At 39.4% G+C, this 17,489-nt stretch overlaps 1 long non-coding RNA gene and 1 other non-coding gene across 4 annotated transcripts in view; one reads left to right on the top strand and one right to left on the bottom strand.

Annotated features, from left to right (window-relative positions):
- The window catches only part of LOC125963607 (uncharacterized), a 38,954-nt gene that overhangs the window by 3,343 nt on the left and 18,122 nt on the right, over positions 1 to 17,489 (top strand). The gene's annotated exons all lie outside the window — the stretch shown is intronic.
- TRNAA-CGC (transfer RNA alanine (anticodon CGC)) lies at positions 13,348 to 13,420 on the bottom strand. Its single transcript has one exon. It is a non-coding gene; the product is annotated as a tRNA-Ala (tRNA).

The raw sequence follows: 17,489 nt of genomic DNA, 5'->3' as shown, positions 1-17,489 counted from the left end.
AAACAGGGTCTCGGTGACTTGTGGGATAATCATAAGTGGTATATTATACATATAGTTGGAGTCCTGGGACAAGGGGAGAGGGACAGAGGAAACATTTGAAGAAATAATGGTTAAAAGTTTTAAAAAATGATAAAAACTATAAATTCACAGATCCAACAGACCACAAGTAGGATAAATACAAAATCATACCAAGCCACATCATGATTAAATGGTTGAAAACCAGTGATAAAGAGAAAAATCTACCCCCACCCCGTGTTATTGAGATTCAATTGCCATATAACATATATGTTTAAGGTGTACAATGTGCTGATTTGATATATGTATATATTGCAAAAGTGTTATCACAATAAGGTTGGTTAACACATCCATCACCTCACATAGCTATGTTTTGTTTTTTTTCTTTGTGGTAAGAACTTTTAAGATCTACTCATTTAACAGCTTTCAAGTATATAATACAGCATTGTTAACTATAGTCACCATTCTGTAATTAGATCCCCAGAACTTATTCACCCTATAACTGAAAGTTTGTACCATTTGACCACTTTCACCTATTCCCCCCCATCCCTTGCCCCTGGCAACAACCAATCTACTCTCTATTTCCATGAGTTCAGCTTTTTAAAGATTATAACATACAAGGGAGATCGTACATATTTGTCTTTTTATGTTTGACTTGTTTCTCTTAGCATAATGCCCTCAGTGTTCATCCATGTTGTTGCAGATGACAAGATTTCCTCCTTTTTATGGTTAAATACTATTCCATTATATGTATATGTATGTATATATATATATATATATATATATAAAATATCATGTTTTCTTTATCCATTCATCTGTCAGTGGACACTTGTTTCAGTGTTTTGCTTGTTGTAAATAGTGCTGCAGAGAACATAGAAGTGCAGATATCTCTCTGGGATAGAGATATCATTTCCTTTGGATAAATACCAGGAGTGGGATTGCTGGATATAGTAGTTCTATTTTCAAGATTTTGAGGAACCTCCATACTGTTTTCCAAAGTGGCTGTACCAATTTACATTTCCACCAGCACAATACAGGCGTTCCTTTTTTTTCCATATCCTCATCAGCATTTGTTATGTCTTGTCTTTTTTTTTTTTTTATGTCTTGTCTTTTTGATAACAGCCATTCTAACGGGTGTGAGGTGATAATCTCATTATGGTTTGATTTGTATTTCTTTGATGATTATTGATATTGAGCACCTTTTCATGTACCTGTTGGTCATTTGTATGTCTTCTTTGGAAAAATGTTTATTCAAGTCCTTTGCTCAATGTTTTAAAAACATTTTTTATTTCTTTAATGTTGTATCTATTTTATTTATTTATTTTTGGCTGCATTGGGTCTTCGTTGCCGTGCACGGGCTTTCTCTAGTTGCGGGGAGCGGGGGCTACTCTTCGTTGCGGTGTGCGGGCTCCTTATCGCAGTGGCTTCTCTTGTTGTGGAGCATGGGCTCTAGGCGCTCAGGCTTCAGTAGTTGTGGCATGTGGGCTCAGTAGCTGTGGCATGTGGGCTTAGTTGCTCTGTGGCTTGTGGGATCTTCCCAGACCAGGGCTTGAACCTGTGTCCCCTGCATTGGCAGGTGGATTCTTAACCACTGTGTCACCAGGGAAGTTCCCGTTTAAAGTGTTTTAAAGATAGTATATAATGAAGTGTTAGGTAACAAAATACATATTAACTGTGAGTTCAAAGTTAATATGGGCCACAACAGTCACGGAAAATTCATGAAAGAGGAGAGTGGATGAGATTTTGGCTGGTGCTTCCAGGCAGAGGGAGTAAAACAACAGGCCTGTGGAGGATAGTATGAAGACTGGTCTGTAATGAAGTTAACCCTGTTATTCCTTTACAAAGACTTTATCCTAAAAAATTAACCAGTTATATTCATAGATGTTAATAACAGTGCTATTTAAGTTGGTAAAAGCTTGAAACAATCTCTATTTTGTCTAAGAGTTTCTCCTAAGAAAATAGTAAAAAATACCATATTCAAAGATGATCATTACAGTGTTATTTAAAATGACAGAAATTGGAAACCATCTACATTTTAACCAATAGGGAAATGCAAATGGCTTAGGCTGCATTCATTCAACAGACTATGTGTTCATTTCAAAACGTATTTTTAATTATAACAAGTTGGCAAAATGTTTATGACTTAGTAAAAAATGTATATAATTATGTAAAAGAAGCAGAATGCGAAACTATAAGTACATTATGCTGTTAATTTTGTGGAAAAAAAATGCATGTCTTAGGAAAAAAGCCTGAAAGAAAATACACCGAACATTTTATATGAGGATAATCTCAAGGTGATGTCATTATGGGTGATTTTTATTTCCATCTTTACATTTTTCTGTAGTTTTAACACTTCTAGCAATGATTATACATTTTGTTTATATTCCTAGGTACTATCTGTATTAGCTTACTGGGGCTGCTGTAACAATATACTAGGCACTTAAACAACAAATTAATTTTCTCATAATTTGGGAGGCTAGAAGTCCAAGATCAAGGTGTCAGCAGATTTGGTTTCTTCTGAGGCTTTTCTCCTTGGCTTGTAGATGGCAACCTTCTCTCTGTCTTTACATGGTTGTCCTTTTGTCTGCACATGTTTCTGGTGTCTCCCTTTGGGTCCAAATTTCCTCTACTTATAAAGACAATGGTCACATTGGATTAAGGCCCATCCTAAAGACCTCATTTTTGCTTAATTGCCTCTTTGAAGACCTTGTCTCCAAATACAGTTACATTCTGAAATATTGGGGGTTAGAATTTCAACATATAAACTTTGGGGAGACACGATTCACCTTATAGCACTATTTAAAAATATGATTGGTATAATATTGAAAATATGAGAAACACAAAATGGGGCAAGTGTGAGTAGAATAAAAAGATATATGGTGGCTAATGGTGGGAGAACAGGTGAAATAACAATGATATCTAAATTATTTTTTTCTTTTTTTAAATTGAAATATAGTTGATTTACAGTGTTGTGATAGTTTCAGGTAGACAGCAAAGTAATTCAGTTATATATTGTGGGACTCGAGGGACATTGTTCCAGCTAATGATTAAGAACTCTCCAGACAATAGGGGCTTCTTAGACAATGGGTGAATTTCCAGGATGTCCGGCCCCCTTCCGAGAAGGAGGGAGATAAACAATATGTAAAAAAGGTATCTGTCAAAGAACCAATCAGGAAGCCTGGGACAGGTTTCCTCTATGGTCCGAACAGAGGCTAAGAACCTATCATTAAAAATCACAATTGAATCCACACTTTGCATAACAGGAAATTGAGACCTATAAAAATACATGTTCACGCCCTGGGGGGGTTCCTTCTTCGGCCTCCTGCGTGAGGACCAAGGAACCCCGGTGCACCGGCCTTCAATAAACCTCTTGCGTTTTGCATCGGCTTCCGACTCTTGTTGTTTCCTGGGCGAGTCGAAACTCCTAGGAGACCGCGAAGGTCTAACAATATATGTATGTGTATATATATATATATATTCTTTTTCAGATTCATTCTATTATAGTTTATTACAAGATATTGAATATAGTTCCCTGTGCTATACAGTAGGTCCTTGTTGGTTATCTATTTTGTATATAGTTGTGCGTATCTGTTAATCTCAAACTCCTAATTTATCCCTCTCCCTCCTTTCACCTTTGGTAATCATAAGTTTGTTTTCTATGTTTGTGAGTCTGTTTCTGTTTTGAATTAAGACTGAACTTAAAAAAAAAACAGGCCTAACTTAATTTTTTTATTCAGTTCTCTCTGTTCAAATAACTGGTGTAGTTTCTGTCTCTTGACTAGACTCTGATTTTTACAGTAGTGGAGCTGGATTTGGGGAAGGTGTGGGTTTAGTTTTGGATATCTGAATTTCAATGACAGTGGGATATTCATGTAGAAATATCTTGTACCTAGATGGAAAAATGACACTGGAGTTTGTGTGGGAGAGATAGGAAACTGAAAACATTTGTCATTGTCAGCACTGATGTGATGATGGAAACTGTAAGACTACTTGAATTCTCTGGGTGAGCGGTGTGGCGAGCCAAGAGCAGATGGTTGACCATGGTCTTGCATATACTCACAAAGAAAAAGTAGCAAAATTAAAAAAAAAATCACAAACTTGAACATATAATGATGATTTTATGATAAAGCATTGATAAGTGAAGCTCATACCAAGACTTTTGTTTTTTTGTACAGTTAACTTCTTACCCAACCTGTGTTTCCAAGTATCCCAATATTGGGGCTATTGTGACAAATCAAAGCCTAGGAACCCTGGAGCTCTTACTTTTTTTCCCCCGAAGACCTTTGGGGAAAGCCCCCAGGTCACATTGAAGGCAGTGACTTATCTTTCCTCTTTTATCTTTTGGTTTTGCCAGTCTGCTAACAATACCATAGTGGTACTGCAGAACATTATAAAAATTATGAGAATTTTTTTTGTAATAGGTCTTTTTTTAAAAAATAAATTTATTTACTTATTTATTTTTGGCTGCATTGTGTCTTTGTTGCTAAGTGCGGGCTTTTCTCTAGTTGCAGCCAGCGGGGGCTACTCTTCATTGCGGTGCTCGGGCTTCTCATTGCGGTGGCTTGTCTTGTGTGAAGCACGGGCTCTAGGCACGTGGGCTTCAGTAGTTGTGGCATGTGGGCTCAGTAGTTGTGGCGCACGGGCTCAGTTGCTCCGCAGCATGTGGGATCTTCCCAGACCAGGGCTCGAACCCGTGTCCCCTGCGTTGGCAGGCGGATTCTTAACCACTGTGCCACCAGGGAAGTCCCTGTAATAGGTCTTTATTGGAGTATAATTGCTTCACAATACCGTGTTAGTTTCTGTTGCACAACAAATCGAATCGGCCATATGCATACACATGTCCCATATCCCCTCCCTTTCAGCCTCCCTCCCATCCTCCCTATCCTATGCTGCTGCTTCCCACCAGCCAACTATTTTACATTTGGTAGTGTATATATGTCAATGCTACTCTCACTTCGCTGCAGCTTTGCCCTCCCACCCCATGTCATCAAGTCCTTTCTCTATGTCTACCTCTTTATTCCTGCCCTGCAACTGTGTTCATCAGTACAATTTGTTTTAGATTCCATATATATGTATTAGCATACGGTATTTGTTTTTCTCTTTCTGACTTAACTTCACTCTGTATGACAGACTCTAGGTCCATCCACCTCACTACAAGTAACTCAATTTTGTTTCTTTTTATGGCTGAGTAATATTCCATTGTATATATGCGCCATATCTTCATTGTCCATTCATCTATCGATGGACATTTAGGTTGGTTCCATGTCCTGGCTATTGTAAATAGTGCTGCAGTGAACACTGTGGTGCATGTCTCTTTTTGAATTATGGTTTTCTCAGGGTATATGCCCAGTAGTGGGATTGCTGGGTCATATGGTAGTTCTATTTTTAGCTTTTTTAAAAATTATTTTATTATTTTTTTATTTTTAGCTTTTTAAGGAACCTCCATACTGTTTTCCATAGTGGTTGTATCAATTTACATTCCCACCAACAGTGTAGGAGGGTTCCCTTTTCACCATACCCTTTCCAGTATTTATTGTTTCTAGCTTTTTTGATAATGGCCATTCCGACCATCATGAGGTGATACCTCATTGTAGTTTTGATTTGCATTTCTCTAATAGTGATGTTGAGCATCTTTTCATGTGCCTCTTGGTCATCTGTATGTCTTCCTTGGTGAAATGTCTATTTAGGTCTTCCACCCATTTTTTAACTGGATTGTTTGTTTTTTTGATATTGAGCTCCATGAGCTGTTTGTATATTTTGGAGATTAATCCTTTGTCTGTTATTTCATTTGCAAATATTTTCTCCCATTCTGAGGGTTGTCTTTTTGTTTTGTTTTTGGTGTCCTTTGCTGTGCAAAGCTTTTAAGTTTAATTAAGTTCCATTTGTTTATTTTTGTTTCTGTTACTCTAGGAGGTGGGTCAAAAAAGATCTTGCTGTGGTTTATGTCAAAGAGGGTTTTTCCTATGTTTTCCTCTAAAAGTTTTATAGTGTCTGGTATTACATTTAAGTCTTTAATCCATTTGGAGTTTTTTTTTTTTTTTTTTTTTTTATTTATGGCTGCATTGGGTCTTCGTTGCTGTGTGCAGGCTTTCTCTAGTTGCTGTGAGTGGGGGCTACACTTCGTTGCAGTGCGTGGGCTTCTTATCGCTGTGGCTTCTCTTGTTGGGGAGCATGGGCTCTAGGTGCACGGGCTTCAGTAGTTGCAGCATGTAGGCTCAGTAGTTGTGGTTCACAGGCTCTAGAGCACAGGCTCAATATTTGTGGCGCACAGGCTTAGTTGTTCCGCAGCATGTGGGATCTTCCAGGACCAGGGATCGAACCTGAGTCCCCTGCATTGGCAGGTGGATTCTTAACCACTGCACCACCAGAGTGGTCCCCATTTGGAGTTTATTTTTGTGTATGGTGTTAGGTAATGTTCTAATTTCATTCTTTTACATGTAGCTGTCCAGTTTTCCCAACATCAATTATTGGAGGGGCTGTCTTTTCTCCTTTGTATGTTCTTGCCTCCTTTGTCATAAATTAGGTGCCCATATGTGTGTGGGTTTATCTCTGGGCATTCTATCCTGTACCATTGATCTATATTTCTGTTTTTGTGCCAGTACCATACTGTCTTGATTACTGTACTTTGTGGTATAGTTTGAAGTCGGGGAGCCTGATTCCTCCAACTCTGTTTTTCTTTCTCAAGATTGCTTTGGATATTTGGGGTCTTTTGGGTTTCCATACGAATTGTAAGATTTTTTGTTCTAATTCTGCGAAGAATGCCATTGGTAATTTGATAGGTATTGCAATGAATCTATAGATTGCTTTGGGTAGTATAGTTATTTTCACAATATTGATTCTTCCAATCCAAGAACATGGTATATTTCTCCATCTGTTTATGTCATCTTTGATTTCTTTCATCAGTGTTTTATAGTTTTCTGAGTACAAGTCTTTTGCCTCCTTAGGTGGTTTATTCCTAGGTATTTTATTCTTTTTGTTGCAATGGTAAATGGGAGTGTTTCCTTAATTCTCTTTCTGATTTTTCATTGTTGGTGTATAGGAATGCCAGAGATTTCTGTGCCTTAATTTTGTATCCTGCACCCTTACCAAATTCACTGATTAGTTCTAGTAGTTTTCTGGTGGCATCTTTAGGATTTTCTACGTATAGTATCGTGTCATTGGCAAACAGTGACCTTTTTACTTCTTCTTTTCCAATTTGTATTCCTTTTATTTCTTTTTCTTCTCTGATTGCTGTGGCTAGGACTTCCAAAACTATGTTGAATAAGAGTGGTGAGAGTGGACATCCTTGTCTTGTTCCTGACAACTCATTCAAACATCCACTGTGTGCCTTCTTTGTGTCAGGTGTCTGTTATGTGTGTAGTTTACTGCTGACAGTTGTTCTAAGCCTTTTCTCTCCTTTGGTTCCCTCTGGTTGCCCCTCAGTACATATACCTTCTTCTCTTTTGACAGGGGCCCTTGCCTCCTACTTTCCTAACAAAGAAAAGAACCATGTGAGGTGAGCCTTTTAATCCATTCCAAAATAACTCTGTTTCTTTCTCCCCATCTTAGAAGAACTGAACTTCCTCTATTTTTTTTTTTTTTTTATGCGGTACACGGGCCTCTCACTGTTGTGGCCTCTCCCGATGCGGAGCACAGGCTCCAGACGCGCAGGCTCAGCGGCCATGGCTCACGGGCCCAGCTGCTCCACGGCATGTGGGATCCTCCCAGACCGGGGCACGAACCTGCGTCCCCTGCATCGGCAGGCGGACTCTCAACCACTGCGCCACCAGGGAAGCCCTGAACTTCCTCTTTTTAAGTTTGAACTATCCTTGTGTTCTCAATCCTCTTTGTTTTCTCCCTCTTCATCCTTGTGGGTGCTATAACAGCTAGAATCAAAGATTTCTCCCTTAAATATCTTCTTTTTGTCTAGCTTAAGCACCTTTTTGTCTAGCTTAAGCACACACACACACACACACACACACACACACACACACACACACACACACACACACACACACACACACCTACCTTTGTTTGACCTTGATGCAACTCTTAGCCTATTTTTCTAACCCTTTTATTGTTGTAGGTTTATAATGGAGCAGGAGCCATGGGACCTTCCCCAGACAGGCCCTTCCCCCATATCCAATGTTTAGCTTATCTCTGAAGTACCTAGATAACAGTATTTGATGCACATTTCCTGAGTTGTTTTACAGATGTGGACCCCCCCCCTCAAATGGAAGATGTTAACTACTTGATGACCTTTAGCACATAGCCCCAGGCCTCCTGGTGCCTAAGGACTAATAATGTTAACCCCTGTGACACCGCCCTGTTCCCTCACCATCAGCCAGTCACAGAACTGTGCATGAGTCGATCACATACCCTGCAACCTGCAACTGTACCCTGCAACTGTCCTCCCTCACCTGGCTTTTCAAAATGCTTTGCCAAAACCCTTCTGGGAGCTCGGGGTTCTTTTGGGCATGAGCCACGCTTCTCCTTGCATGGCCTTGCGGTAAACCTTTCTCTGCTCCAAGCTTTGATGTTTCTGTTTGTTTGGCCTCACTGGGCGTCAGGCACAGGAACTTGTGCTAACAGGTTTAAGAATGAAACTCCATTCCCAATGCACAGTCACTCCTAGTTCTGCTCGCTTGACTCCTGCTGCTGCTTCGGCCTCTGTCCCTGTCATTCAGACTGGTCACCGAAAGGCAGTCCTGGCTTCCTAGTCACAAGGCACAGTGGGTTTTTCTCAGCCCTCCCTGTCTTAGCTTCTCTGTGGCATTTGACACTGTTGATCCTCCTTTTTTCTAACACTCTCTTCTCTTGATTTTCATAGCACAACATATGATTTTCTTCTCATCTTTTTGCTCTAACATTTTCAAAACAGTTGAGATGACTAAATGTACTGAGCCTAACTTCCAGCATATCTGTTGCAGTTTGAAGGGGTCAGGAAGGAATAGTGGGTGTTACCAAAAGCTGATTGCTGCTCAAATAGGCTTTGTAGGATGTTGTCCAATGATGTTAAAAGCTTCCTCACTTGGAAGGTCTAGATATTTGATTGTGTCCAAGGCTGGTTAAAGTAACCAATCTTATAAGAGACTAATGCTCCCTATGTAGTGTCTTCCCTGAGCGGAGCTTGCCTTTCCAATTCTCTTTATTCCTCTAAGTTTCAATCTTTCAGTTTCTAATATCTCAGATGTATTAATTCCATTGTTGAGCAGTGGTCACGCTCTCTCTTCTGATTTTTACTTTTTATTTCCTAATGATATGTGTTGATTTTACTTGTCACGTTTTCAGAGTTCTGGAGGTGTTTGCTGTCAACTCAGTGTTCTATGTAAGAAAAAAGCCCCACTTTGTTTGACAGGCTTTTCTCTCTTCTTAAATGTAGGAGTTATTTAACATAATCTAGATTTTGAAAAGTAGAATGCCTCATGGAGATTTTATGTTTGTTACTCAAGATGTACAAAATAGAGTTCATTTTTGTCTGAGAAGAATCTTCTCTCCATAAATAAAAAGTGATTACTTAAAAAGTCATCATCCTATTGAGAATGGATAAGAATAAGAAAAAATAACCTGGTCTTATAAACAATTTCTTTTTGTATTGTGCTAAGTTATAGGTGAACTTCTAGTTCTTACTGTTGTTAGTTGATACTTAACACGGAGCCTTCAGCCAAATGAAAAGGGAACCGTGCGTGGTGAGTTGATGGAAAATGGAGCCTTTACGGCGAAGAAAAAAGAAGTCTGAAGTTATTTCTCTGTGAACTTTAACTACTGTTTCTTCCTGATTTCAAACATGGCAGGTTTTAATAGAGACTTAACATTCATCCCTGCTGTTGTCATTTGCTTTGAGTTAACCATTTATTACTGAAACTTAAAGATAAAATCTAGGGAGATTTCTCAACTTAAGGTTCATAGCCTTTCTCTAATTATCCCTCTTCTCTTACGTTGTACTGCCTTTCCCCTACACATTTGTGGTACTTGGGTACATTGTGAAGTCCAAATTCACATTCTGTTTTTATTTCAGTATGAGGGAATTTCAGAGTATAAGGTCACTTGGCTAGTAATAAGTAAGTCAGGTCAAAAATTTATCCTAGATCTCCTATTAGCCAAATTGAGAACAGTTAGAACCTCAGAATTAATAATAACATAGTAATCCACTAACTAAAATAATCCATGAATCCATACTGATGTACACAAATGAATGAATAAATATAATAAAAGGTGAAGAAGGGAAAATCTCCTTCCAGCAGAATGCCAACTAATAAATGTGATAAATGAGGAAGGAATGATGGAATTAGAAAATCACCATTTGGCAACCACCATATTAATAATTGCTTCAGGCAAGAATCATCAAAGGAAGCTAAAATTTGTGGGGGAGTTTGCTCAGGAACATGACACTTACATAGTCTCAAGATTATCTAGTGATTACACAGGGAAAAATAGTAATTTTACAGTGGCACAATCTGGTAGACACTGACTTAATCAAATAACCAAAATTAATATTACCAATAAGGAGACCAAGTAGCATCATGTACCTCTGATGTGATGCATTGACAAGTTGGCATTCCTGCCAAAAATGCATAATCTGAATCTAATCATGAAGAGACATCAGACTAATCCAAACTGAGGGATTGTCTACAAATAACTGGCCTGTAGTCTTCAAAAAAGTCAAGGACATGAAAAACTGATTAACTGTTCCAGATGAAAGGAGGATAAAGACACATGACAGCTAAATGTAACATATAATCCTGGAATTGGAGACTGCACTTAAAAAAAAAAGGAAGGACATTGTGGAACAATTGATGAAATTTTATGTGGGACTGTAGATTAGACAATGGTATTGTATCAAAGTTAAATTTCCTGATTTTGATAATTGTATTGTGATTATATAAGAGAATGTGCTTGTTCACAGGAAATGCCCATTGAAATATTTAGGGGCAAATAGGTATGATGTTTGCAACTTAATTTCAAATGGTTCAGAAAAAAATGAATACACATACACAGAAAGAATGATAAAGCAAATGGGGCAAAATGTAAACACTTGGTGAATCTGGGGAAAGAGTATATTGGAGTGCTTTGTATGATTCTTGCAACTTTTCTATAAACTTGAAATGATATCAAAATAAAAAGTTACCAAATAAACCCAATTCTGAAGTTTGGGGGATTAATTTTTTTAAGTAAAATCTTTAATTGAAGTATACTAAGCATACAGAAGAGCACAGACACCAAAAGTGTACAGCTCGATACCTTTTTATGAAATGAACCCCCCCTGCGTAATCGTGATCCAGGTTAGGATCTAAAATATTACCGACATTCTGGAAACATCCTTCCTAGTCATTACTCCATCCTTCCACTGCAAAGGCAACCTCTGTATGACTTCTATTATCATGGTTTAGTTTTGCCTCTTTTTGAATGTTGTGTAAATAGAATCATACCATATGATTTTTTTTGTGTGTTTATTTTTTCCTAACATTTTGTCTGTGAGAGTCATTTATTGATGCAAGTAGCTGTAATTCATTTATTTCTTTTTTATTCTTTAATATTGCACTGTATTTAAATAGACCGTAATTTATTTACCTGTTCTAACATTGTTGGACACTTGGGTTGTGTAGTAGACAGTCTCTAAGATAGCCCCTAGTGATCCTTGTCTCCTGTTATTCATCACATTGTGTAATCCTCTCTCCCTGAGTGTGAGCTGGACCCAGTGACCAGTCTCTAATGAATAGAATACGGCAAAAGTGATGGGTTTTCACTTCTGCGATTAGGTTGCAAAAAGACTGTGGCTTCCATTGTGGGTTCTCTTTCTTAGTTTGCTTACCTGGAGGAAATCAGTGTCATGTCATGAGTCAACCCTCTGGAGAGGTCCAAATGATGAGAGATGAATGAGCTTGGAAGCAGATTCTCCAGCTCCAGGCAAACCTTGAAATGACTGCAGTCCAATGGCTGACAATTTGACAGCAACATCATGACAGACTAAGAGCTAAGCCACACTGGATTCCCGACTCAAAGAATCTGTGAGATGTTAATGTCTATGTTATCAGCTGCTAACTTTTGGCATAATTTGTTTTGCAGTAATTGATAACCGATAGAGATTTTTTTTTTCTAGTTTTTGACTATTACAAACAGTGCTGGCCAAACCTTCTTATATGTGTAGTGCAGATATGTGAGCATCTGGGGTGTATACCTAGGAGAAGAATTACTGAGTCATAGGGTATATTTATGACAGCCTTACAGTTTTCCAAAGTAGTTGTACTGGTTTATAAGCCCACAACAATGTATGAGAGTTCCTATTCTTCCATACCCTTGGTAGCACTAGGCATTATCGGTCTTTTTAATTTTAGTCAGTATGGCATATCATTTAAAAATATTTTATCTTGAGATAATTTCAAACTGAGAGAAAAGTTGCGAGAACAGTACACAAAACTTCCATATTCTCTTTACCTATATTCCCTAATTTTTAACATTTTACCATATTTCTCTTTCCCTCTAATGTATATGACGATTCTTTCTCTGAGAACAAGTTGCAAACATAATGACCCGTCCCTTAAATACCACAGTGCATTTCCCCCAAATAAGAGCACTTTCATATATAATCATACTATAACCATCCAGAATCAGAAAATCAACATTGATACAACACTATTATTCAATCCATAGACCCTGTTAAAATTTTGACAACTATCCCATTCTCTTCCTCTCTTCTGTGGTCTAGAATCCAATCCAGTATCATGTTGCATTTAGTTGTCATGTCTCTTTAATCTCCTATAACCTAGAATAGTTCCTTAATATTCCTTAATGTTAATGTCTTTCATGACCGTTGACAGTTTTAAAGAGTATACATGTTTCATTCTGTTAGTACCGTTGATTGGGGTTTGTCCGATGCTTCCTCACATCCAGACTCAGGCCATACATTCTTGGCAGGAGTACCACCCAACCCCCCCAAAACAAACAAACAAACAAACAAACAAACTGATGCTGTGCTCTTCTTAGAGAATCACATTGGGAGATATCCAATATCAACCTGTCCCATTGCTGATGAGGTTAACCAAGATCGCCTGGCTAAGTTGATACTGCCAAGTTTCTCCACTGTGATGTCATCATTTTCCCATTTGCAATTTAATAGTGTTTTGTAGGGAGATAGTCCAAGACTCTCCCAATATCCTGTTCCTCATCAAACTTTAGTCACCAATCTTAGTATCCATTGATGACTCCTGCCTAAATCAGCCACCAATATGATGGCTATCACATGGTGATTTTTAACGTCCATCATTCCTTCTACATTACTAGATGACATTCAATTGTCAGAAAGCATTTTCCCTTCCTTTTTTTTTTCTTTTTATTTGGTATTTGGGATCCGAGTTCCCTGACCAGTGATTGAACCCGGGACCCCTGCATTGCGAGCACAGAGTCTTAACCACTGGACCACCAGGGAAGTCCCCTCTTCTTTCTTATTCAGTCATTCTTTCATTCATTTATTCATACCAGTATGGACTCATGGATTCCTATGTTAGTCAATGGATTAAGATCTATCATTATTATAACATTATTATGATGATCAGATTGTTCCAGTTTTTTTTTTTAACATATAATTGCTTTACAATGGTGTGTTAGTTTCTGCTTTATAACAAAGTGAATCAGTTATACATATACCTATGTTCCCATATGTCTTACCTCTTGCGTCTCCCTCCCTCCCACCCTCCCTATCCCACCTGATTGTTCCAGTTTTGGCTAGTGTGAACCCTCTCAAGCTGAGTCCCATGTCCTTTGGACATATCAAAGTATTCTTTGAGCACTCCTTATTTTCTGCTACAACAGGATGTTCCAAGCTCATTTTATGCCCCGGTCCTGGAATCAGCCATTTCTTCAAGGAGCCCTGTTTCCTTTTATTTGTTTATTTTTATTTTTAAATTAATTTTTATTGGTGTATAGTTGATTTACAATGTTGTATTAGTTTCAGCTGTACAGCTAAGTGAACCAGTTATACATATACATATATCCACTTTTTTTTTAGATTCTATTCCCATATAGGTCATTACAGAGTATTGAGTACACAGTAGGTTCTTATTAGTTATTTATTTTATATCTAGTAGCATGTATATGTCAATCCCAATTTCCTAATTTATCCCTCCCCCCCGATTCCTTTTAGTGGAGAATGGTATTTAGAAACCAAGATCTGGGTGTTTAGTATGCTTATAATAACTATGTATCACAGGCATCCGCTGATGATCTATCCTGTCTATCTATCTATCTATCATCTATTTATTTCATCATGTATGAGTTCACACCAAAATCTCTAATTCCAATCCAATACCTCCGTTTTTTTTCTAGTCTTCCTCCATTCCATTTGTGTAAATTCCTCCTCAGGCCCTGATAAGCCTGGCTCTCATTGTCATATATTTACTTATTTCTCAATCTTCCTGTATGTAACCAATCTCCCAACCACAAAGACTGCCTACTTGGCTGGCCTTCTTCTTGGTCCTGCCAACTTCTCAGTCTCAGCCCTGATGCCATTTCCTTGGCCAGCATCTGCCTTAGTTTGTTCTCTCCCTGTGGCTGCCTTTTTGGCAGCCACACTGCCACCTTCAAAGATTGGGCAAGGAAGGGCAGGGAAGAGGGGAGAGCAAGAGCCATCCTGCTATTTTGACTCTTAGACCAGCGTTTTATTGATCTGGCTCCTTAGTGAGAATTCAGCTCGCTTCAGGAATAGATACCCACTGAGAGTTTGGCCCCTTAAAATATCCCAGGGTGCTGGGTTATTTAATGACTTAAAGTGACTAATATTGGCAGGATTAAGCATTATTTAATGAGAATAGGGGGAAGAGAAACAGCAGGAGCAGGTGGGGAAGGATAAACAATCACCACTCCAGTTGGGCCTTGGATAGAGCTCAACTTCAGTCTTAGTTTTTTTTGTTTTTTTTTTGCGGTACGCGGGCCTCTCACTGTTGTGGCCTCTCCCGTTGCGGAGCACAGGCTCCGACTCACAGGCTCAGCGGCCATGGCTCACGGGCCCAGCCGCTCCGCGGCATGTGGAATCTTCCCGGACGGGGACATGAACCCGTGTCCCCTGCATCGGCAGGCGGACTCTCAACCACTGCGCCACCAGGGAAGCCCCAGTCTTAGTTTTATAGTGAAAATGGTTCCCATCAGTGCTCCTGCCCCAGAGCGTGAGCTTGCCATAGAAAGGCTGTGTTGGGTTGGAGAGGGGATGGAAGATAGGTTTTCAGATCTATTCTGAAGTGGAATGCACATTTTAGGATGGTTTTGGCATCCACTTGGCCTTCCCAGATGCCCTGTGGTCAGGCTAGACCTCTCAAGCAGCTTCAGACTCCCAGGCCCCTGACCTAGGCTGGAGTCAGAATGGCCTCTGGAGGGCAGAGGAGCACCGTGTGATCCTGCTCAGCTCTAACTTGATCTAACCATTTCCGTTGCCTGTTCATTTGCTAGTAAACTTCTGGAATTCCTTGGCAGACTCTCTTCCACATTTTCTCTAATAAACTAGAAAGAAAAAGGGTTGCATGATCTGGAATAAAACTCAGAAAAGTTAAGTGACATTTATCTAATGTTATAAAGTTATATATATGAGACATTTTGGTTCATATATGTAAGCAGGTAATAGCAACTAGTGAATTCATGAGTCAGAGTAATGTTAAGTACGATGATTTGTTTGATATAGTCATTACTGACAGTCTCAAACAGCTACTGACATAGTTGTCTGAATTTTTAACAGTGAGTGATAACTGCCCAGGTGCCACATTTCTGGCTGTATAGAACAGTGGCTAAGCATGAGGATCATCTCAGACCGCCTGGGTTTGTATCCTGATGACACTACTTACTAGATGTGTGTCTTTAGGCATGTCAGTTACCTTTTCTGTGCTGTAGTTCTCTCATCTGTAAAAGTACCACATGGGGTTCTCATGAGGTTTAAGTGAGATCATACACAATTTTTAGAGTGGTGCCTGGCACATGAGAAGCACCCAATAAACATTAGTTTGGGGGCTTCCCTGGTGGCGCAGTGGTTAAGAATCCACCTGCCAATGCAGGGGACATGGGTTCGAGCCCTGGTCTGGGAAGATCCCACATGCCACGGAGCAACTAAGCCCGTGTGCCACACCTAGAGCCCGGGAGCCACAACTACTGAGCCCACATGCCACAACTACTGAAGCCTGTGCTCCGCAACAAGAGAAGCCACGGCAATGAGAAGCCTGCGCACCACAACTAAGAGTAACCCTCGCTGACTGCAACTAGAGAAAGCTGGCGCACAGCAACGAAGACCCAACATGGGCAAAAATAAAAAAAACGAAAACCAAACAACATCAGTTTGCACTTGAGTGATTGTTATTATCATCTTAAGCTGCAGATTCATCCTTAACAAAAAAATTCCATAACAAATCTAATCAGCTTTCTTGTCTTGGTTCTCCTATCGACATCATGAGCTTATTATTTACTACTAAAACTGTAGAGAGACCATCTGTTTGCTTCTCCATTAGTTTGAAACAGATGAGATTGAGTTGACCTATTCTGCAAAAATAGCTGGTTAGGTCCAGACGCAGTTTTCTTCAGTCCCATTTATTTTTTCATCATTACCTCGCTGGAAAGTTGAAACTACTCTTCATAGATACCAATGTTCCACTAATCTGACCCAGTGTCTGCTGACAACTTTTCAATCATTGTAGTCTATTCCGTTCTTTTTACTCTAGAGGAATTTCTCTGGTAAGCAAAACCGAACTGAGCAATTTCAAACACATACTTAACTTCCATTAAAAAAAAAGACATCCTGTTAATGAAGAAAGACTGAGTGATGTTGGGTGGAACTCTGAATTGGGAGCCAGAAGGCCAGAATTCAAGTTTCAACACTGTAGCTATTTGCATATATCTATTGTGTATCTTCTGTGTGTGAAGCAATATGCTTGCCAGGCATTGAGGGGATTCAAAAAAAGGATTCAAACAAGTGGACTTTCTTAGAGTGTTACAACCTGGTTGGAATAGCAAAGCAGCTGTTATAGGAGACTGAATGAAATAAATGCAGAATCCAGCATCCATCCCATTGTATGCTGGAGGAAAGAACGAAACTGTAATAAGGGCTTGGAGGAAGGGTGCCCTGGGCAGTCAGTGCCTCTTCCACACACTGTGTGCTCTCCTTTGTATCACAAAGTCTGGAAACCTGGGAACAGGATTCCCCAGACTCCTTTGCTTTCAGCCTTCTTGCTGTAGTTTATGTTCTGCCAATGAGGGGCTCTTGGCAACTGTGGAAAGCAGAAGAGAAGCCCGAGGCATTTACCCCATTCTCTTCTGGCAGTGTTGGTAAGTGGATGTATGAACTTCTTGTATGTGAGTTTTCACAGTGGCCCTGGTGCTCCCCAGCTGATTCAGGACTGTGAGGTCTGTGTGAGCAATAGCTTCTAGCAGGTTCCTGACTGCTTGGAAGCAGCAGTGTCTCATTCAATACTCACTCTCTAATAAAACTAGGTCTTCTGTAATGCCATGCTCTTTTTTACCTCTGA

Source organism: Orcinus orca, chromosome 2 (assembly GCF_937001465.1).
Source record: "Orcinus orca chromosome 2, mOrcOrc1.1, whole genome shotgun sequence".
Taxonomy (NCBI): domain Eukaryota; kingdom Metazoa; phylum Chordata; class Mammalia; order Artiodactyla; family Delphinidae; genus Orcinus; species Orcinus orca.
This window is presented reverse-complemented; position numbering and strand designations above follow the sequence as displayed.